Source organism: Doryrhamphus excisus, linkage group LG2 (genome assembly GCF_037039965.1).
Source record: "Doryrhamphus excisus strain RoL-2023G ecotype Guam linkage group LG2, RoL_Dexc_Guam_v1.1, whole genome shotgun sequence".
Lineage (NCBI taxonomy): Eukaryota > Metazoa > Chordata > Actinopteri > Syngnathiformes > Syngnathidae > Doryrhamphus > Doryrhamphus excisus.
Genome location: NC_136358.1, coordinates 2,967,095 through 2,991,139, shown reverse-complemented (window position 1 = coordinate 2,991,139; position 24,045 = coordinate 2,967,095). Strand labels below are relative to the sequence as shown.

Genomic DNA, 24,045 nt, shown 5'->3' with positions numbered 1-24,045 from the left:
AATAGGCAAACTAAATCTAGAATTCATGACATAATCAATGAACGGCTTGAAAGGAGACACATTCCTGCAGTGAGTTGATCCGGGGGGAGTTTTAGTGTATGTTGGTGTGGGTGTGTGTGGGACTTCGCCTGGTGACGTCACCGCGCACTCACACTCCACAGTGAGCGAGCGAGTGTGTGTGTTGGGGGCGGTGGGGGTCCGTGCAAATGCAAGCAAGCAAGCGAGCAACCACTTTGCAGGCACAGTCTCCGACACGTTCACGCTCAATGGAGAGCCAGGACATAGACGGATCCCAAATATTCCACACGCCAGAGATTACCCTTATTTAAACATCCACAGAAAAAAAAAACAGACGAAAGACGAAAGGAGGGTCAACAAGGTGGAAGAATAGCGGATTTCCCCCCTCCTCTCTTTCCATGCGTCTCCACGTTTTGCCTCTCTGGACTCGACTGTCGTTGCTGGATTAAAAAAAAACAAAACAAAACCAAAAACCAAATAAATAAAACAGACGACTTTGAAAGTGAACGCAACAATGCTGATAAGGTAAGAAAAGCATGTGTGTTCTTGGAGGGTGTGTGTGACAGCTGCCGCAGTGATTTCAGGTGCACGCGCGCGCACAAACACATACACACGTAAAGCACGCGCACGCGCTCAGCTGTCACCCGCAAAACACCCTTTGACTTGCTTTGGTAATGCGTTCAGGTGCACCTCGTTTTTTTGTATTGTCCGTCGCTGGTTTGTTCGTCTTTAAATTGAGTTGAGTTGTGTGACATTTACGAGTTATAAGCAATGCTGGGCAACTTCTGAAGCCTTAAACAACAGTTTGAAGTAAAAACAACAAACAAAATAAAGCCATGGATACTTATACTACATTTTAATTGTTTGATGTTATAATATCATGCCTTATTTTATTCCCCTTTGCAGCATGGTAGCACACTTTTTACCAGTTGGATCGTCATTTATACTGACAAGGACAAAAGTTGACACTTTTTGGTGAAGCTCTCTCTAAAAAAAAGTACATTATAAAGCTTTTTCATCTTTCAAATGTCATATAAAGTAAAAAAAAAAATAGCATCAATATTTCATACCTTCTCTTACACCCCTTTTTGCAGCATGGAAGCACACTTCTTACCACTTGCAGTATCAGTTATACCACCAAGGACACAAACCCACCCCATGTTTTCCTCAAACTGTCATAAAAAGTGCATTTTTAATCCCTTGCACCATCCAATCTTATTTTTAAAGGGCAGTAATAGCAAACTGACTTAATAGTACCTTTTTAAATTACCCTTTGCACCGTGAGAGCACACTTTTTGACACCTGGAATGTCATTTACGCTGCAAAGGACACAAACTGACACTTTAATTTAGTTTAACTGTCACAGAAAGTACATTTTAAAGCTTTTGCACACTTCAAACTGTATTCCCCAGCTTCAAAAGCACATGGAAACTGCCAAAACCTTCCAGATATGTGCCCTAATAGGGTACAGTTAGTGTAAACTTAGCAAAAAGTGACCCCTGCTGCTATTTCTGTAACTCTCCAGGGATGCAATCCTGTTTTTATTCTTAGCAGTTGTGCTATTTTAATCAACAACTGGTACTTATTGTTATACTGTATGTGAACTAAAGCTCTCTTTATGGGGTGAATGTGCAGTTGTGGGCCACTAGGGGGCTCTACAAGCAATACGGTAAAGCAGGAAAAATTAAAGCGACACATTCAGCAAAAATTGGCATATTGTATATATTAATGTATAGTTGTTGTTGACATATATAAACATATGTTTGTTTATTTGCTGGATGTAACAATATATATAAGTATGTGAAGCTGCAGCGATATAAGGGGCGGAGTCAGGAAGTGACCCTGAAAGTCGTATGCGGTTTATTTTCATGTATTTTGGTGATCTCATACGAATGTTTGCCAGCGTCTGGAGAGAAAACGGGGGAATGTTGGGAGCAAGCTTTATGTCTTTCAGATGTCCCGCCATGTGGTTTAAATGTTAAGCTCGGATGGCGACGACACGTTGGAGGGGAAGTTCCCGATATTTTTGTACGCTCCACAAACAAAAATGAGTCATTCTTGTAAAAGCAAGGAGAATGGAAAAGTGTGTGTGTGTGTGTGTGTGTGTGCAAGTGACAGAATGCTAGTGGTCAGCTTTGAGTGGTTTGGTGTGTAAGAAATCCCGATGGTGGCGAGACCTAACCTCAACCATATCATATGTCAAATAAAAGAAAAACAATAAAAAGATGATACATGCTTTTTATTGGACGATAGTAGACGTCAGACTGATTTAATTTAATTTTATATTTTATTAAATTTCTAATTTTTTTTACATTGAATTGCTGTAAGACAAGGCTTATTTTGTCATTTAATTTTAGCTATTTTTGGCTTGCCATGAAGGTCTTCCACACCAAATGCAGACAACTGCTATTTTATTGTGTTTAATGTCAGCAAGGTTCTTTTTTATCCATTTATTTATTGATTGATTCATGTTGGAGCTTGACAAGGTATAGGTCAGGGTTCTGGGTGGATTGGTCTCCCTAACCAAATGCATCCAGCCACACTTTTCATAGACCTTGATTTCAATTGTTTATCTTTATAAAAGTGTTTTTATGAATTACAAATAAATTAAAACTTTGCAGATACATGTCAGGGTTTCCCTGGATATTTTGAAGCTGTGGTGGTGGGCTGGCAAGTGGCATTTACAAAAAAAGTAAGTTAGCATGTATTCCATCACCTTGCCAGTGAGACAATAACAAGGCAGTGAGGCAAAATGTGTAAACAAAGATTCCAGGAAGTTGAATGAGATTGAAATGTGAGCGATCACACACGCTAGCATGGATAGGCTAAGCCTGTGACCAGCAAATAAAATAATAATAACCACAATAATAATAATAATAATAACCACAAATAATGGCGAGACATGTTTTTTATTTGATAGACATTTTTAAGTTTATTTAATGTTATTGTACTTCACTAAGTTTGATCAAATTTTGGATTTTTGACCAGGTTTAGGTCAGGGCTTTTCATTTTTCTATCACAAACTCATCGAAATGAGGCCAGTGGTGGCCCGTGCTTGTCATGTGCTACGTCGCATGCGTGCTTTTTTTTTTCGACTATGCAGCTGGGTGTTAATCAAGTGAAGCACGCACCGCTTGTATGCCTTGATGCGTTGCGACAAACCAGAAAGCTCTTTTATTTCGCACAACAGCGACTTGGCATAATGAAGCGATCATGACTTTACCCTTGCTTCATTTTGTCCCCCGCCATTTATTTACTTGAGAGCATTTCCTTCTGTAACCTCTACATAAGTAGCTTCAAGGGTGGTTTGCTAAAATCGCTACGGGGCATTCGTTGTAGACATTAGGGAACACTAGCATGCTAGTTGCCACTGAGTCGGAATAATCAGAAGGCCATTTTCACGCCCAAGCAAAATCACCTCTGCTGTCCGTCAGCCTGTCAAGGAGGGACGCTGAGACGCGGCTGAGCTTGTTCGCCCACGTTAAGTCATCGTCCCCCTGTTTGGCTTCCTGTCCGTCCGTGTTTTTCTCTCGCCTTCTTGCTGTCTTGCACGGCTCATATCAAAGTGAAAGATCACAGAGGAAAAAAAAAAGTTGTTCTGTCGCCGTATAACATGTCGCAGTCACTAGACGCTACACCAGCCATTTGGTACACCTGTGCTGTCTAATGAGAGCCAGCGTGATAGTTATGGCTTTAATAAGCAAACTCGAAGTGAAGCGGCACGTACAGGACAGATGCAGTTTGCAGGATTCTACAAAAATTACAAGGGTGGTGCATGGAGCCATGATATAACATGTAACAAGAGATCCAACATGGAAATGATGGTTTTACTAATAGAAATGAAATTTATGGAGAGCATACATGACAGATACAGTTTGCAGGATTATGTAAAAAAATACAGGTGTGGCGCTTTGACCAGGAGACCATGAGATACAACATGGAAATGATGGCTTTACAAAGCGAACAGGAGCCCATAGAGCTCATACAGGATATATTAACTCTGCAGTATTACACTAAGCCGAATTATATAAAGATATATTGAGTAGGTCATGATACGATGGCATTTGGGTGACAATCTGTTAATTGACTTTCATTTTAATGTTACCATGGTATATGGTATGGTGTGCTATTCGTAGCAGTGGAACCACTCAGTCTGGTATCGTCATGGCACCACCGACTGTCGTTTTACACCCTCCCTGAACGAAGGAGTATTCACATTTCACTCACTTTTGTTTAAAATTAATTACAAAAGTTCTCCTATTCCATGTGGAAGTGGTAAGTCTTTCTCTTGTGTCCCTGTAGTGATCCCGTTCCTGCCCATTAGAGTTGAGCAATGTGCTGAAAAGGGAGAATAGGAGTGTAATGGTGACTATAGGGGTGCTATTATGGATACAGGGCTCTCATAATGGTAAACGTATTTGACAAGTCAAAAACATGTTTTCCATGCTCAAGCTATGGAAATATTCCATTTATTAATATTGAATCCTACTTATAACGTTCAGGTCTGGCACCAATTAAACACAATCTTCTCAATATCTGATGACGCCCCCATTATGTATTGCTGCATAGGGGATTGGTGGACCCAACGTCGTGTCCGAGCACCGCATGTGCAGTGAAGGTCTCGCAGCTGTTTTGTGCTTTCCAAAGATCAGGTTTCGCGACATGACATATGGCTACACCTGGAGCCGGGATCAGGATCGGGGCCAGTGGCGCTGGAAAGAGGATTGGAATTCTTTGCTTGACATCCATTATTTTTCTTCAAAACATGGCCTAACCAAAAACCTGTCACCATTAGCAAAAGTTAATATCACAGTACAGAAACCAAAACAGACGGAAAGAGTGTTCAAATACTGTTCCATTTCTATAATAATATAAAAATTAGCCATGCGAGTGATGGGATTTCAATTTAAACGTGACCATTTTTAGACATTTTCTACCAGTCACCACTGCAGTCTGTTCTTCAATAAGGGGTGAGGGGGTTTCAGTGCCTGCCGAGCACCAAAATAGAGTGTCATGATAAAAATAATATTATATAAAGGAAAAAAAAGGCTCCTTCCAGGAACAATTATGCTACCCGCTGTGCCAAATAGACTGGCTCACAAGATGAGTGTGACAGAGAAGTGCTTGTCAAGTGAGGGGAAAAAAACCTTTACGCGTGCATGTACAAAGCCAAGTAGTAGCTACTGCATTGGTATTTAATGTATTGAAATAAATTAAATTATCCAACATTAGGACAAGCAAATGGGATACAATATGTTGGGTAGTGGTTTAAATCACGCTGAGAGGTGTTCTAATATTTCACCAACACTTGTATTTGATGTCATCTAAAACCACATACTATTAAATTTAACCCAAACCTAATTAAACTGTTATTTTAGTAAAGAAACAGGTCTGGTTGCTGTGCAGGTGTACCAAGTGTTTCCTCCAAGCAATGCATGCAGGCTGTAATGCTGAAAATGACAAGTGACGACCTTTAGTCATTTTGTCTTGATCTTAATTTTGTATTCCAGTATTCCCATTCTTACACTGTTAGTAGTCCATGTAACCCCAGTATCCCCCACCCCTCCCACAACTACCTCGCTGTACTCAATCTGCAATTATTGCAAGCTGCTTTGAAGAAGCCAGGCGGAACTAAAATGACTTTTCATGTCGACTATAATGACTGCCATTTGGACGCCGACACTGAGGGACAGAGGGGGGAGAAAAAAGTACTATGGAGAAAGAAGTGAAAGAGGGATGAATGGAGGAGGAAAATGTCTGAGGTCACCTCTGTTTCTGTGGCCAAAAGTATTGGAACACTTGGCTGCGTGAATACATGACTGTGGCTTGCTGAGTTTGGCGTGGAAGAACTTGTGAGTGGTCAATGCAACCGAGCCCTGAACTCACTGCGATTATACACTAAAAAGAAAAGAAATAAACTCCTGAAATGTACATATTAATGCTTTTTATTCAATTACATTAGAATTTTAGCATATTTTAATACATATATATGTATTTATTTATAATTTGATCCATTTATTATTATCATTAGCCCTTTGAGGCTCTTTTATGATTAAGGACTGTATAAATAAACTTGACACAAAAACAAATTTTGCTGGTTGATAATTGTGGTATTAATTATCGACCGATAATTGATAAGTTCTACTTAAAAAAACAATTATCGTTACGATTCATTCAATGTTAGTTTGTCATATTTGAGCCACTCCATGGTACTCACATGTAGTATACATGTGTGAGGCATACCATATTTGCTAATCTCAGAGCGTCACCATGTCACGTACTAAAAGAACTATGCATATTGCAACACAATAGGTGGATAAAAACAACCAATACACTACCATCGTATAATGCAGAATATTAACCAACCATCTAACCATGTGCTTTCCAGCCTTTTTTTTTTTTTTTAAACTGTACAGCAAAGCACTCTGGGAAACAGGAAGTACTCCCAACAATGCTACATTGTAAAGATCATCTCTGTTAAGAAACAAAAAAACAACTTATGTGAGTTTAGATGGTAGCTAGGGCTGGCGATAGGGCATATTTTTAAAACGTTATTATGTATTTTATACTGATGCCTTTAAGGAAGTGTTCAGCTGTGGATGTTCATCTTGTTAGGTTTGCAGCTTGCCGCATTCTCCATTGTTTGCACTCATTGAGCACCCCTTCGATACGCCAAGATTCCCGCAGAGATACGGAGGATAGGCTGCATAGCGGTTGTGAACAGTGAAACGACAGTATAAAGGTTGCACTATAAGGACAGTATCATATATTTATCTATACTGTAATTTATCTTTCCTTTTTTATTCTATGTTTGCACTAAAGGAGCTGCTCTCGCTCTCATTGTACATGGGTATAGTGACAACAAAGGCATTCTATTCTATTCTATTATATCAACCATGTTTTCCGTCTGTCATCATGGGGAACGAGAGATGGGAGCACTAACAGCGCTAACCCAGCAGCATGATTGCACTGAAGATTGAATTGCTATCCGCTCATCTCGTTGGCCATATTTGGATTGAGATGGCAGAAGTTAGTTATGATAGAGCGTCAAATCTTGCGCGTTGCACGTAGTCCATGTTGCCATTGTCCATGTCAATAATTGAAGTTCCTCCAGGTTCCTTTTGCCAACAAGCTTAGACGCTTCTCACTGGATTACGGAATGAACTGGGTCAAAAGTGGTGCCGTATATCTCCCATCCCAAGGGTGGGCCGCCGCTGCCAGAGGCCCGCCGGTGTAGAGTACCATCACCTGGAAGTATCTTTTTTTATGCTTAATGAGTCCAGACAGTCATGGAGGAGAGGCTGAAGTGTTGGTAATCTATTATTTAGACGCTAGCTAGGGGCTTGGGGCGGGAGGGAGTCTGGTCCCAGGAATGTCATGCATGTTTCTGGCAAGGCAAATGCTACCACCCCCCAAACCCCCCCGGGAGGTACTCCAAGCTCTGTGTGGGAAAAGAAATGAGCAGCTAATAGACGTTAATGTGCCTTGCTCTGTTAAAACTTCTCAAGATTCCACAAATAGCCACCTTTGTCACTCTATTGTTTGTCTTTTATAGAGTGTACGTTACTTTTAAATGATGTCATCTAATTTGTCAACAAACTTAAATGCTATGTAAGTGTAAGAAGATTAAGTGCTAAACAAGACCACAGTAAATTGTAAAATCAATAAAACCCTATTTTAAAACCCTATCTGACAATACTCCATAATTGTCGCTCGACAAAAAATGTCCCATTCCATAACTTTCAATGCATCTGTTCGCGCTGTTCCTTCTTTCCAAAATAAGTGTAGTCGAACAAAAAAATATTTACGCTACTCAGTCCATTCAATACTCGATCGTCCACTTTTGTACCAAGAAGTGTAGTTATTTCCCACTGATGTGTAAAATATACATCAAGCAGTATATTAATGGCCTTGGCTTCCTCTTGTATTATTCCAACTCTTCAACGTTATGAACTAATCAGTAAATTAAGTTACGAAACGCGCCTTCACCCCCTTGGCAGATGTCTATATTTGCATTCTGGTATTCCCAAATCTACCAGCAACGGTTAAAGATAGATCGTCCATTTTAGCCTCCGACTTGGATTACTCTTAAAACAAAATCCATGCAGACAAAGATAGCACATATGAGTTTCCCCATGTAATCGAACTTGTGACCTAGCGAGGACGTGCTCTGTGAAAAGTACAGTACACTTCATCCTCCAGAACTCCGGACAAGGAATTCCATGCAGACGCTATCTTGTCCTTGCAAGTCTTTCTCTTCCGTGGACGCCGGGAGTAACATTCCGTGAGTGCTGTTGTAAATGGACACCTCGGCATTCATGCCAGACGAAGGGAAAGCTGGGAATGCGACTTATGTTCCATAACCCTGAGGCCACAAATGGAATGTGGACAGACAGAAGATGGAATGTAGACGGGATCCAATGCGAAAGGAACTCGGGGCGCATGGTCGGATATTTTTAACAAATTTTGGGCGTCTCTTCTTTGAATCACAAATTCCGACCAAATCACTTACAGAGTGTAATACCGGGAACCCCAGTATTTTATTATTATTATTATAACTATACAGTATTACAGTTTTTTACGGTATTATAAGAAGAGTTTATTCTTCAGAGAGACGATTATACGCTGCTGTTTGACGTGTGGTAACAGACCTTTATGTATTCCCACACAGCATTTGGGATCTGACAGAAACATGGGAATAATACAGTGTAGCAGTCTATATGTGCAGCATGGGTTGGTTAGCAAAGTTAGTACCATGTTTGAACAACATAATCATGCAAAAAGTGTGGAATTTCTATCTGATTGCCCATACTGAAATGCATTTACATAAAATTAAATGTAATTTTAAAATATATATTTTTTGTCATTGCCCTTGAATTTTATTTTCAGTTATTAATCTATAATGATTTTGTTGTGCTTAGGTTGTCAGGCAGTATCTCGATTGTATTTTTATTTATATCTATCATGTATTAAAATAATATGTATCCACTGCCAACATTTATTTGGGGTAGGGTTTGTAATGACTTGTATTCTATTTTATAGTGTCCATAGCCATAAGGGGGAATCCACTTGTACACTTTGTTTATATGCATCATGTATTATCTGAATAATATTTATTTGGGATAAGGTATTTGTCAAATTAGATTTGACCTCATTGTGCTTAAAGTCACCGAGGGAGAAAAAACACATTTAAAACAATAAATTAAAAATGTACAACATCTACACCAAAAAAAGTATCTCGGCAGGAGCGTGAGGCGATTATCTTCGGAAATTAGCTCGCTCGTTTAAAAGCGGCATTGGATGCAGATGCCGCCGTTCAATGGGAGCCCATTATTCCAAACGACTCTCATTAAAGCCGCAGTGAAATAAAGCAAGCTAGAGGGGGTTGAAGGGGGAAGCGATGATATAAAATCTTTAGAGGCGGCTGTGCGGAACCCGGTAATGCCGTCTTCATTAACTGACGTCAGGAAGTGAAAAGGCAGCTGATTTCTTCCCCTCTTTAAAAAAAATAAACTCACAAGGAGGTTATTCGGCATTTACACTCCAAGCCGGCGAAGCCAACAATACTGTCTGAGCTTAATGACGGAGTCTATTAAAATACTCAACAGAGATGAGCATGAGTCATAGCTGCGCTGTAATTTTCTGTATTTGAAGATAAGAAGCTCTTATGCATGGAAACGCACTTTACTGATGAATCAAATATGCCTTACGGTTACCTTTACCCAATCCTCGTTTTAATATCGCATCTTCTTCAACATCTTTTTATCTACCATATACAGGAACCCGGCCGCACGGTGGAATAGTGGTTAGAATGTGGGCCACACAGTCAGGAGATCAGGAAGAACTGGGTTTGATTGATCTCTGTGTGGAGTTTAAATGTTCTCCCCGTGCATGCGTGGGTTTTCTCCGGGTACTCCGGTTTCTTCCCACATTCCAAAAACATGCTAGGTTAATTGTTGACTCCAAATTGTCCATAGGTATGAATGTGAGTGTGAATGGTTGTTTGTCTATATGTGCCCTGTGATTGGCTGGCGACCAGTCCAGGGTGTACCCCGCCTCTCACCCAAAGTCAGCTGGGATAGGCTACAGCATACCGTTGTGACCCAAGTGAGGATAAGCGGCATAGAAAATTCTGTCTGTTGTGAGATAAATAATTATCCAATAATAAAAGCCTGTTGTTGGCAATCAAGTTTGGCGCGTATTTCTAGTGACACCTAGTGGCCAGTGTACTATTCAACATCTTGTATTGGCTTAACTGTAACTGTATTAACTGTATTTGTATTTTAGTTAATTTATTAGTTAATTTATAGTCAGATTTATCATTTATATATTTGAGTAATTGTATTCTTAATCCGCAATTGCTGTATTTTATATGTGCCAAAGGCGAAATGTGCTGTAGGTGAAACTGAGGCATTCTCACTCTACAGCACAATTTAAGGACACCCTCTCACCCCCCACACCCCCACCCTCCTCTTTTAGGGTCAGGACACCAGCATTTTGAGTGGGAGTGGGGGCATTGATTGCCAATAAAGTCATTAATTAAGCCCTAAGAGGACTTCCTGCACAAACACAACAATTTGTTCTTTTCAAAACAAGAGTGGCAGTTTTCATTATGACCCTTTTGAACTCCACTTAGGGACAAACCAAATATTTGCAAAGGGGAACTTCAATGTCAACAAGGGACAAGTAGGTTAATACACATGGAGTGAATTCATAAAAACGGAATGACGTGATTTGTTGTTAGGATGATTAGGAATAGTTTTAGGAACACACGCATTAATGAAAAGAGATGGAGGCCACCTCCTGTTTTTGGATCACTTGGTGATACACGTCACTGTTTTGCATCCACCTCCATCCTTCTGTGACTGATCTACCAATGCACCTACCTTCAAATAGATCAGGGGTGGGCAAATATTTTGACTCATGGGCCGCATTGAGTTGTTCGGGGGAACAGAACATATATTTAACACACATATTATTTTATGCTTATAGCTTTCCTTGAATTATTTGTCTAATTTTATTTGTAAAAGTGTGGTCATGTCAAACTATCAAACTATGTAATTTATAGTTTGTAAATGGCGGGCCAGATTTAAATGATTGGTGTGCCGCATGTCGCCCCCGGGCCATAGTTTGCCCACCCCTGAAATAGATCCTGAAGAGGGTGAACATTTTTCAGATGTTTAACAGTCCCTTTGGTGCTAAAAACAATAGAGCACCCCTGTTACATAGAAGGTATTTGATGGTATTTTCCACTGCATACATGTCTTGTGTGTATACAAGTGTCCAGAAAAACAATACCCATCATATAGTAGAGTTTCTTTGACTTGTGTTTTTCCAGGAGGTCCTGAAGAACAGCAATGTGTTTCTATTATATGTAGGGGATTTTGACTCCCATTTTTTTTTAGCAGTAGATAGTTGGACACCGATCCAATACCCAGGAGAGTGCTTTATAAATCAATACATGACCATTTACGATCATACTCAGTGGTCATCGATGATCTGTCAAGCTGGTCTGAATGGCACAGTAGATGGAAAAAAAATCAAGAACTTTCCCTGCATCCAAAACAAATAATGGCTAACTTAGCAAATAGCAAATCAATACAGTGTTCTTTATTGAGCTTTCATGCTCGACAAGAGGCTGCCTGGCACCCGGCCTGATGCACTCTGTCCCCTCTTTTGTTTGCTTTGTGTCAAGTGTGTGTTTTTACACAAAACTGACACTGACTCTATGTAGACTGGAATATAATTTGAAAAATTGAAAAAAAAAATATCCGGAAGCTTCAGTCCAAGCGGGAATAGGCCTGGGGTGTCTCTATGGGGTTGGCAGTATTGCATCCATCCACCCTACTGTTTGACTGAATGGGTCTGAATAAACAACCCCAAATACTGTCACTACAGAGAAGCTATTCAAAGATCCCCTATATGACAGATGCACTCTGGACCTACTGCAAAAAATACCAGTCAAAGATGCTATGGGAGACGGAAGCACTTTGCTGTTGTTCGTTTTCATTGATCAAATGCAATAAACACAAGTCAAAGATCCACCAAGTGACATGAGTGCTACTTTGATTTTTTTTTTTTTTTTTTTTTTTTTTTAGGACATCCTATGCGAAAATAAGGATTTATTTCAGCAAGTGATGCTTAGATGAGAGATTCCAGCAGATAAATAGCAGCTGTAGAAATGATATACATCACAGTTTTGTTTATACCGCCTTCTAAATAAATGGCCGAGGCCCCGCTGTCACTCACAGATGGCGCTTCCTTTAGAGGAGGGAAAAAAAAAAGATGAGATCACTGACGCGTTATAATGCTCTGGCAAGGCGGCGGCCATTTTGCACAAAACCTCCGGAGGCAGCGATCGTCACAGAGAGGCGTTAGCGTCGTCTTGGCAGCGCACGGACCCCCCGGCGCCGAGTAGTAACCGATAGCTGAGTTGGAGCTCGTCATGCCAGATGCTTATCACTGTTGACATCTGTCTGAAACATTTTTTTTCTTTCATATGACCTTTGTTATTTTTGTACGTTTTAGACTCTTCTTTATAGTTTCACGTAACATAGCTTCATGCAGTTTTTACTGAACAGACAAAATCTTCAGAATTAAGTTTTTTTGTCTTAATTTGCCTTTTAAGTCACACAAAACGGTATAATTTAAAGTAGCATCATGCGGCACATCTGGCAGGATATCATTCCGGCATACTCATTAGGGGTGTGTTTTGCTTTTTCTTAAGAGATAAGAGACATTACGCAAAGTAGGATTCAACATTAATAAATTGATTATTTTCAGACTAAGACATTATTACATTATTAAACATAAACACATGATAGGCCATAAGAAGACATACTGGAATAACTCACATGTTAGCATTTGGAAAGGGAATAAGATACAGTCACCATGTTAAGCATAGCCGAGCTAACAAGTTATCGTCCAGTTTATTCATTTTAAACTGCAAAAAGCATACCACTTCCACACGGAATGGGAGAACCTTTTTCCGATTATGTCATGTCGCATGTTGCATGAATGGCTCATCTTTCAAATTTCAGGGAGCCCATTAATTTCATTTTTCAACCCTTTGACCCTGCACAGAAAACTTCTTAGATTTAGCAAAATCTGCACCTTAATTTGTGCTTCCTGCCAAAACGGTCTGTTTTAATTTATTCCAGCCACGGCACGTCTCTGGGCCTGCTTCCTAACTATGAACCTTATAAGGAAGTCCGCTCCTCTGTGACATCACAAAGAGGCAGTTTTACCACGTCTTTTGAAACGGAATATGTGAGCCATCCCAAACTTCTTCCAGGGCTCACTTCCAAATGCGTAAACCTCATTATCTGAAACTTTGGCATCGTTTAACACGAGAATACAACAATCTAACTACATATATAAGTCAGAAAAGTGGAAAAAGCATAATAGGTCCCCTTTAATGTAAGGTAATGTCTCATCAATGTAACATTACTGACGCCTGGTGACCATATATTATATACTGTATGACGTGTCTTGCTGCTGATTCACTGTAACACAACAAATGTGGGAAACAATGGCAAAATCTGACAATTGGACTAATTACACTCAGTAGCTCCACATCGTAAACCATCAATTTGTGTATTTGGATCAACTCCACTCCTACACTATTATATCTCCTTGGCAGCACTGAGTCACCACTCCTATCAAAATGAACAATTTTCTCCCATTTGGGCTGCCTTCTTTAGTTTTATTTTTCATAGTGTCCATCCTGAGTCATCATTTGCCCTGCCATCTATGATACAAAGCAGCGTAAGAGCAGTTTGTGTATGTTGCTTTGTAGCTACTGGATATGTGAATGAGGGTTGGATTGTGTTCTAATTAGACGTATTAGCCTCAGCTGGGAGCATCTGGGCTTTGCCTCCAACATACACGATTAGAAAGGATGCACCCGGCAGCAGCAGCATAAGAGAGCGTAGGTCAGCCATGACGGGGGTCATATGTGCAGCTATTTCGGTCCACCATATTCTCAACACCACCACCACAACAAATCCCGGCTCCGTGCTACAATGATGCCACCTTGGAATGTCATCAAACACAGACTGGGATTTGATTTTACTCTCATAAGACCAAACACGGAAAAGTAAGGTTTTTTCATGACACCTCATTAGAAATCTATATTTATTCACTGAGTTTGATTCAAGTTAGCAGCTTTTTTCCACTCTTTTGTTGAAGATTTGGGGTTGCTACCACTGTCAACATGCCTTGTGTTGTGCTGGAAGATGCAAGTATGCTGAAAAACAGCCAAGCGCTCCCATCATGTAGATGATCTAACTTGTTTTTACAGCGTGTCCTTTTATACAGTGTGCTCTTGTCACGTAGAGCAGTTGTCCCCAACCTTTTTGAGCCCACAGGCCGGCTCGCATTCCAGCGCACGTGTGTACGGATAATGCTTTTATAAATTACTGACATGTAAAACAAAGACAAGCACAAAGTGAATCATGACTTATTGGTGCAAATTTGGAGTTGGTTTGATGTTTGGTGGTAGTTACTAGTCATTCAGTGCCATTTTGGAAAACTCTAGATCAGGGGTGGGCAAACTTTTTGACTTGCGGGCCGCCTATGACAAAATTTACGGGGGGGGGGGAGAGACTATATATTTTACACGTAACAGTCCACCTGGTATTATTGTATCTGTAAAATTGTCATGCAATCTGCTGACAATTATTTGCTGACTTATTATTTATTATTTTATATTTATATTTAAATATTTTAAAAATAATAAAATATTATAATAATTACAATAAAATTAAAATAATAATTATTATATTATTATTATGTAAAATATGCAAATATAAGAATAATATTATATATAATTAATATAATAATTAGCATTAATATAATAATTAGCATTAATATAAAATTATAATAATCATAATAATTATAATAATCTAATAATAATAATTATTATTATTATTATTATGTGCTTGTGTCCCTTTTTTCAGGAGCACTTTGTAAACAACAGACCATGTCAAAAACGAAATTGATAAAACCATCAAAAGGTTGGCTCAGGCCATGATGCCAGGTTGTATGTTGAGTTTAAATGAAATACTTTGAAAAGATTCAAACACTTGGCGGGCCGGATGTGGCCCCCGGGCCGTAGTTTGCCCACCCCTGCTCTAGATAGTTCTTTTTAACTTTAATCCAAAATGACACAAAACAACCAACATGTGTTTTTTTTTCCATTAGCATGAAAGTGATGAAACCATATTTTAAGTACCTGCTGTCATTGTTTCAATTTCATTCTTGTCTCCTCGTCATTCTGAGTAAGAATAGTCACTAATTGGGTTATAAAATACCTCTCCAGATACCAAAGTGCGTTACACCGAGATCCCATTATTCATTCCCTCCACAGTCACACACTGGTGGTGGTATCTACATCTGTAGTCACAGCTGCTCTGGGGTACACTGATGGAAACATGGATGCCAATTGGCACTAACAGCCTCCCTGACTTCTAACAAACATTCATCCACCCGTTTGCTGAATAGTCTTTTTATCTACTTAAAAAAAAAAAAACACCCTTATTTCCAAAATTGATCTGCATTTACAATAATCTCGTAAAGGTTTCTGCCCGTCTGCCTTGGAAGCAAGGTCTTTTCGTGAGAACATTGCACGAGAAATAAAAGAGAAGCAGAAGAACCTCCCTTATGATTTTTAGGCATGTTGTCTCGTCTTGGTTGCTGACATGAGGCCAGAGCTTGCAGACTAACAGCTGGGAAATCCGTGGCCCCGTACTGCCCTCGCACTCCTCCTGCTCTAATGCCACCGCTCCTTTCCTCCTGTTCTGTCTGCTAATAAAAGTGGCGACTGCGAACAGCTGGGCCTCCTGTGATCTGTCTCCGCGGGCCTTTTTCTTGGCAAGAACAGGAGCCTAAAAGACCGAGACACGTCACACATGCAACAAATCAATACTGAAGAGTCTCAACTAAGATTTTGACATTGCAAAGTGAAAGTTTCCACAGTGTCCTTGGTGTTTTTTTTTTTTTTATAATTGCGTGACAAAACAGCAACTCAAGGGTTTGGTTGCACAGAAACAAGAGAAATAACAAGTTATGTTTTTCCAGGGTTGGATGAATTTTTCTGCATATTTTGTGGCAGCAGTTTGGGGAAGGCCCTCGTCGGTTCCAGTACATCACAAGACGCTCCTTTGCAGTGGGAAAACGTCAAATTCCCATAGACAAACAATCCCGAATCTTTCCCACAGAGTGGAAAAAAGTCGCAAATGGAAATGAAATACATACACTCTACAAATCAACATCAGTAGCCTCTGAAAGAGGATTGCTGTGTTGTTACTGCAAAAATGCTTGTCAAAGATCTTCGATCGGACAGAGATGCTCTTCTATTTTTCAGAAACTGCTGTAAACATGCTTGTCAAAGAGTAGAGTTTTCGAAAATTCATAAACGCGCACAGTCTGCTAGTGCTAGGCTGCACGGTGGAATAGTGGTTAGCATGTTGGCCACACAGTCAGGAGATCTGGAAGATCTGGGTTGGCTTCGTTATGTGGAGTTTGTATGTTGTTCCCGTGCATGCGTGGGTTTTCTCCGGGTACTCCGGTTTCCTCCCACATTCCAAAAACATGCTAGGTTAATTGGCGACTCTAAATTATACATCGGTATGAATGTGAGTGTGAATGGTTGTTTGTCTATATGTGCCCTGCCATCTACTAGTGAGCAGTCCAGGGTGTACCCCGCCTCTCACCAGAAGTCAAGTGGGATAGGCTCCAGCATACCCCGTGACTCTAATGAGGATATAGCAGCATATAATATGGATGGATAATAAATGGCCGCTGGTTTGTGGCTGACTAGGGACTGTTATTAGTTATTAGTGATACATAATGTCCTGGCCACTAGGTGTCAGTAATGTCAGATGACATTAGATTACCTTCACACTGCATGTAGTCAGCCATGGCACGTCTGACACGACATAGTTCTCCCATTCCATGTAGTAGTTGTAACATTTTGACTTTTATGTCCTTCTTCCCCACTTTAGAATAAAGGAATTGGAGAGGCTAAGAGCTACGTGAGCAACATTGCAGGGGTTACGTGGAAACAATTAATTTTCACACGTAAATATTATCAGTAATTTCATTTTAAGCCAGGCAATAATGGAACGTGTGCACTACAGCTGGTAATAATAAGCTGTGGCACAGCTGGGCCAAAATCATAACAGCTGTTAGATTGTACTGTTGGAGAATTATGAGCAAGTATGAGTGAGAGGGTACTCATGGTATGACAAGGCTCTGGAGGTACACAAGACAAAAAAAGGTTGGGAAACACTGCTGGAAATGAGACTGCAGCACAAAGACATATTGCAAAATGGTCTGCTGTTTTGGAGGACTTTGTGAGTCAAAGCTCCTCTATATGACAGGAGTTTCCTGCATTTTTAAGGACCTACGGCTACAATACCTTTTAGGAATCTGCAGCAAAAAAACGTGCCCCTTCAAGTTTTAAACGGAACCGTTTAATGCCACTACTGGACCAGAATTTGACACACCAGCCTTTCTTTGAATAGCCCTGCTTTGGAGGATGGTTGAAACTGAATGATGTTGCAGTGAGAAACTTCATCTTCATGTAATTATCTCAAACCGGCTATGCGGGTGTGTTTATTGCGGCCGGTCGCCATCACTTTACGACGCGGATGATTAACATTCACACACACACACAAATGTGTTTGAGTCCAGAGCGGCGTAACAGCCCAATGAAATATATTCAGATTAGAAAGGTGTCGCATTACTCTCCAGTCACATGATAAATATGTCGTTAGCGCTGTCATTAATCTTCCAGAGCGCTTCTGGTTGCTAGCTTGCATAGCCAGTTGTCTCCTGCAAAAGAGGTCAAGGTAGTCTGACCGGAGTTCTTCTTTTGTTAGCATATGACCGCACTGTTAAAGGCGTTATTGATATTTATCAAAGCTTTTCACCCCTAAAGTGCATTGATATTACTGTGACTAGCATTTACACGGTACATCCTTAAAACAACAAGCCGCTCCTGCTTTGCGGTAGGTCCCTGAACACAGCAGAGTGCTCATGTCATCTCGAGGATCTTAGACTCATGCTTTGAGTTATGCTATTAAAAACAGCAAAGCACTTCTATTATATAGAGGACCTTTGGAAAGATGGCACGTATTGTCATTCTCAGTGTATAAACTTTTTCATGACAAAGGTGTGTGATTAGCTCTAAAGGGAGCTGTAAAAAAACTGCATTGTTTGGGGGAGGGCGGGATGCTTGTTAAACAGGATGGTGATGAAAAACGACGAACACCTCGCACTCCTCGGAATATAAAACAGGAGGCATAATCAAGCACAGATTCCAGGGCAACATAGTTATCTTGCCAATTGTGATAGCACCTTTTTTATTGAATCTCTCAGTCGCCCCACCATTGTGCCTCGCTCCATAAAATAGCAGCAAGTGGATGGGGGGGCGGCTATAATGATGGCCCGGGACAGGAATAAACTTGTTTTACTGCTGCAAACACAATGATGTGACCTGGAAAGGTTGTATTTTTTTCATTTTTTGTGAGGATAATGACTATATTTTAGTATCCGGGCTTCGGTGTGAACTTTAATTACTTGTCTGGGGCCGTCGAGCTACACTGGTCTGGAGGACTGTGGTGATAAAGTCCATATTGGTAGCAGCTTTATGAAAGACAACGTGGGTATGGAGCAAAATCCTCTTTGCACATAACAGCTTGTCTGTTTTTAGACTTTCTTGTAACACCTTTCATTATTCATTTGCAGAAAGCAGCTGTAACATAGAGGATCTTTGACCAGAATTTTTGCAGTAGCTTCTTTCAAATCAGTCGGACACTTCTGCAAAAGTTTCAGATAATGAGGTTTGCACATTTTGGAAGTGAGCCCTGAAAGACGTTTGGCATGGCTCAAAATGCTCTGTTTCAGGGGGCGTTGCAAGATTGTTTCTTTGTCTTGTCACCAGAGAAGCAGGCTTGGCCGTGGCGAAGAGTCAGAAGAGCAAGCAGTGTCATGGAGCAAAAGCAGTTGCCTGTGTAGCATTATACAGTGTGCATACGGGGAGTGGGGTTGATAATAGCCTTTCCCCACCACAATGAGTAGATCTACCTGAGTTTTTTAAACACTGGCAGTCCGCAAAAAACATGTAGTGACCACATTAGACGTTACTGATGCTATCGAAAACCTACTGCTAAAATGACCTACTACTGCTACTTATCATTGAGAGATGTCTTGAAGTAACCTGTTTTCTTGAGAAACTTCAGACTGTCCAGTCTCTACTTCCGGCACGTATGGCTGTATGTTAAAAGCGGACAAAGATACATCGCCGTTTATTATGAACTTTTATAGCACTCGGGAGTGTGACCAACACACCAACAATACATTAAACCGTTTCGCGGTAACATGAATAAATACAGCTGGAGTAGGTGCAAATTCTGGAAGAACTAGAAAGCTTTCTGTGCTGGTTATCATGTGTAGCTGCTCGATGGGAGTCCACATCTCAATACAAAGGGCCTAAACATTTGCATAATAGGTCCCCTTAACCATGGAGAAGATGAAATGCATTGTTTTTGTTGCCTGTTTCCCAAGTATGTTGTTGTGTGTGCGTGTGTGTGTGTATGTGCAAACAAGAGGCATTAATTAAATTAAAGCGGGAGTTACATCCCGATGTACGTGTTACTACACAAACAGGCTCTGCAATTTTGAGGGGGGGATATGTTGGCCATGGCCAGATTGTACACCAGGAGAAGCCGCTCGCAGAGGCCGGGTCAGGGGCAATCATGTTGGATAGGGGATGAGAGGGAGGGGCGATCTGGGTTGTGAAAAAACTTTTTCTGGCGGAATTTTCACTTCTAAAATGTTTATGGGGGGGGGGGCAAGCCCAGTTTACAGCCGGCCCCGGTTGGCATCATACTTTCAGCTGCCATCAGGTTGAGTTCTCATTATGCTTGACGTTAATACAAAAATGTACATGCTGGTTCAGATGGTTACGTTAAATAGTGGTTGCTGGTTGCATTGAAATGTGCCTGGCACCAAAAAAAAAACCTAAGGTTTTGGTGGCATGTCTGCACTGTGCGCCTGTCTGTCAATTTACCACTGCACAGGGTGCGGTTCGCCTGCGCCAAGAATAGATCAGGTTGGAGCTGGCGAGCTTGTGGTGCACCTGTGGTGAGCTGTTTTGTCACATAATTGTCACTGCGCCAAGCTGAAATTTTGGACACCTCTTATGGTGCACTGCCTCGCCCAATTTGGCGCAGTCCAGACTTCCATAATGGCTGCGCACAGTGCGCTGGACCAAATTACCCCTGTGCCATGCTGCGCCACCTTGCGCTGCGCTACAAAATTAGAGCCCTTCGAGACAATCAATCAATCAATCAATCACATCAATCAAGTAAGGTAGCCACAACCGTTGTGATAACAACTTTTCTCTGCTCAAACAGTCCGAATTGGTGGTCTCCAAGCACTGCAGCCAAGAAACACTATGAAATGAAGACAATGACACTGTTGGGAATAAATTACTATAATTTAATGGAACCATACTACAATTCGGTTGTGGTAATGGTTACGCCAGCAGAGAGGCCTTGACCTGACTGCACACCACTGTGTCATGTGACAGAACAAGAGAACGTGGGCTGAAATATTTGCTGAAATCAATGACAGCTTAGATCAGGAGTCATAATTGTCAATTATGGAATAATCAGAGCTAAGCGTGCAGACAGTCAAAGGGGTACCCTTTGCTACTATTTATACCATGCAATACATTTTCCAGATCTTGATATGGAAGTTAAGGAGAGCCATTCAGATGTGGAAATCTACCTAGAGCTATCGCTGTCTTTATACTTCTGCTAACAAGGAAACATAGCCATTTTTCAGTTCAGCCTTGGCCGTAATTCAGCGTTATTCCATCCTTGAGTCCGACATTTCTCAGTAGTCTCTGGTCGTGTGATTCCCCCAAGGGCCAGACACTTTATGTCTGGCACTTAGCAGCTGTCCCCACCCACCCACAGATATAAAATGCCACCTCGTGTGTTCGTCTTTTAGTAAAAGCAAGCTTAACTCCTCGGTAGTGTCTTTGGTGATCCTGCGCAGAAACTAGGCTGCGTCGGTCATCAGGAAACTATCCATCGCTCTCATTTTGCTGTACTTGTTGCTGTTCAGAATGTGTACAGTGACAAGAGTGCTGGGGGCCTCCTTGTGTCCCGCATGGTTCTCACAATTTGCATTGTGACCTCTTGTTGTTGATAATCCCAATTCAAATCCTAACTTCCCTACCACAGGGTCGTGGTAGCATGTCTGCCGTTGTCATGAATCAGCATTTAGGGCTGTTTTTTTATTATGAAGCAAACATTAGCTTGGTTCATGTTTTGTTTATAGAGGACAACCAAGATCAGCTCTTCACTGCCACAGCACACTGAAGTGCTGTGTAAACACAAACAAGCCACATGCTAATAAGCTAACCCCTTGAATTCAAGGTTACAGTCTGCTGCGTTTTCCGAAATGCAAACATATGATCACACCCACGCTGTCTTACTCCAAGTGGCCTCCTTGGCAGAAACCTCGGTGCCAAGTCACTTAATGAAATGCTCAATTAGGAAGCTTTAAATAGGTAATTATGCAGCGCCTAATCCCCTCAGGTCCTGGACACTATCTCATTTTGATGACACTCGGGCAGACAGAAAAACCCGTGAGGGGCGGAGGCCCATCGTCGGTGGGTTCGGGCAAGCCTGTTAATGGTACGGCAATCTCAATCCTTAATCACGATTGTGAGCGTTCCAGGGAGTATTGCATAGGATTGGGTGAGTCAACTAAATTGTTCTGGGGGGCACATATTCCGAAAGCTCGGACCCGAGGGGGGTCTGACTTCCCCCTTAACTCTTTTTTTTGTGTGTATAATGTTAAGACAAACCTTCAATTCACTACATGGGTAATATAGTCTACACAATCATAGTCATACATTGAGACACAAAACTTCAATGTGATTAGAAGACCTACTGCAAAGATAGCCATTGCATATATGACACAAGCACTGTTTTTATTACTCAAAGATTCATTATATGGCATGAGCAAGCGGCTATTTGAAGAGAACCTACTGCAAAAAATGCTCGCCAAAGGGCTTCTATAAGACGGGAGCACTGTGCTCATACTGCTTTTCATAGATTCTCTGTTTTGTAGGAATATGTTTGTTTGTTTGTTTTACCTTTGTTGGCATATGAAAACATTTTGGACTATTGTGTGTATCTGAATGTGCCCCTTTGTGACATTTGACCTCACCAATGGGCTCCAAAGGATTGAGAAGATAATGTCTCCCCACCTTTCAGCTTGTTTTGCTGCTGTTTTATCTCTGACTGTGATGTGATAAGCAGACTGAGTCAACAAGCAGGAGAACACATGGAAAGCATTGCTAGCACAAGCTTATCAAAGCTTTTTGCATGGAAATAAATCAGCAGCAGGGACAGCGAGGACAGCGAGGGCGGCGGGGGATGAAAATATGATAACAAAGATGCTTGTTTGCTGACTACACGAAATGTTTTTGGTTGTCCTTACTTTTGCATCACGATAAGACTGCCAAAGGACACGCTGGGTGGGACGATGGTTTTTAAAGTTAAATACGTAGCACTAAAAATTCTAATAGATTTTTTTTGGATGATGTTGAAAAGCTCTCCGAAACGAATGAATGTGTGAGTTTTGTCAGCTTGGAGAAATGCAAATGCCACCTTCAAACAAATGTCAGTACAGGAAATCAAAACCGTTTGACATTTTAAAGAGATTTGCTTTCCCTGCGCAGTAGTAAATGTCAGAAAATGCAGCCAGGGGGATCGTGTTTGCAAGATTTTAGCATCATTACGCTTTAAATGTTTTTTGTTTGTTTATTTTATTTAAAGCTTGTCGCTAAACACAGTCGAGCGTCCTGTCATACAGATCCCATATACGCTCTAACAGTTAGCATTAGCAATTTTTGACTAAATATGACAATTAAATATATTAAACAACTGATATAACCATAAAATACTTACAAACAAGATACATAAATCTCAACAAGATACAGTACTGGGACGTTCAACATCTGACATACATATGTGTTCCTAGGTGCTGGATTGGAAAATGGAAAAAAGAAAAATGGGGAAAATCGCAAGTGGCCCGCACTGATTTTCAAACAAACAGACAGCACGTGCAAAACCCGAGTCACACATAGATAGCATACCTGCAGCTGAATGAGCCCAGTTTATAAAAAAAATAGTTTATAGTAGGTCCTTGGCAACTGCAGCTCACTCCTGCTATATATCATCTCTGACTAGCAATAGGCTTTTAAAAACAGCAGAGCACTCCTGTCATATAGAAGAGCTTTGTCAAGTGTTTCTGCGGTACATCCTAAAATTAGCACTGAAATTATTTGCGGTAGAGTTTTAATTTTAATGTAAATTATTTAAACAAATGTTACCGGTTGTACCGATTATTTAAGTGAAGTTTGTATTTATTATTTTTCTTATGTATGTAGGAAGAATTTGTTTATCAAAGGTTGATATTTGGCCCAGTTAAACACCCATCCTGGACTACTGGAGGTGTGTAGGCATTGTAAAAAGGATCATGTTAAGTACTTATGACAAATATGAAAATATCCACTGACTGTGTCACCTTAGGTAACACACAGCATTGTGTGTGTGTGTGTGTGTGTGTGCACACAGCTAATTGAAGCCAAAAAAAATTCAAGCGCCGTTGCCTTGGTGCACTCCAGCAGACATAATGCCGTGTAACATTGTAGCTGGGGCTACATGGAAGACAAATTAGCATTTAGATAATGGGAGACACTTGGCATTTTAATCATTTTGCTGCCCTCTGAATATACCCTGAGCACCTCCCTAGCATCCTCCAGCATCTCCTCTAAGCAGTGCATTTACATACACACAGCAAAGCGTCTTGGCTCAGTTTCAAGAGGCGCTAAAATGTCACCATCCGTGTTCTTTGTATTGTTTACAACAAGCGTGACCAAACCTTTCCGCCAAGGGCCACATATCGAAGAATTGAAGGCTGCGAGTGTCTCTTGGA

General features: G+C 40.8%; 1 protein-coding gene across 42 annotated transcripts in view; it reads left to right on the top strand.

Annotated features, from left to right (window-relative positions):
• Positions 1–24,045, top strand: part of LOC131124820 (receptor-type tyrosine-protein phosphatase delta-like) — a 259,050-nt gene that overhangs the window by 153,381 nt on the left and 81,624 nt on the right. Inside the window, exon 1 of one of the 42 annotated variants that reach the window (XM_058065613.2) lies at positions 137–543. The exons of the other annotated variants lie outside the window; for them this stretch is intronic. The gene's annotated coding sequence lies outside the window, so the exon portion shown is untranslated. Of the gene's footprint in view, positions 1–136; positions 544–24,045 lie in introns of those variants that run through there. 42 annotated transcript variants of the gene reach the window in all.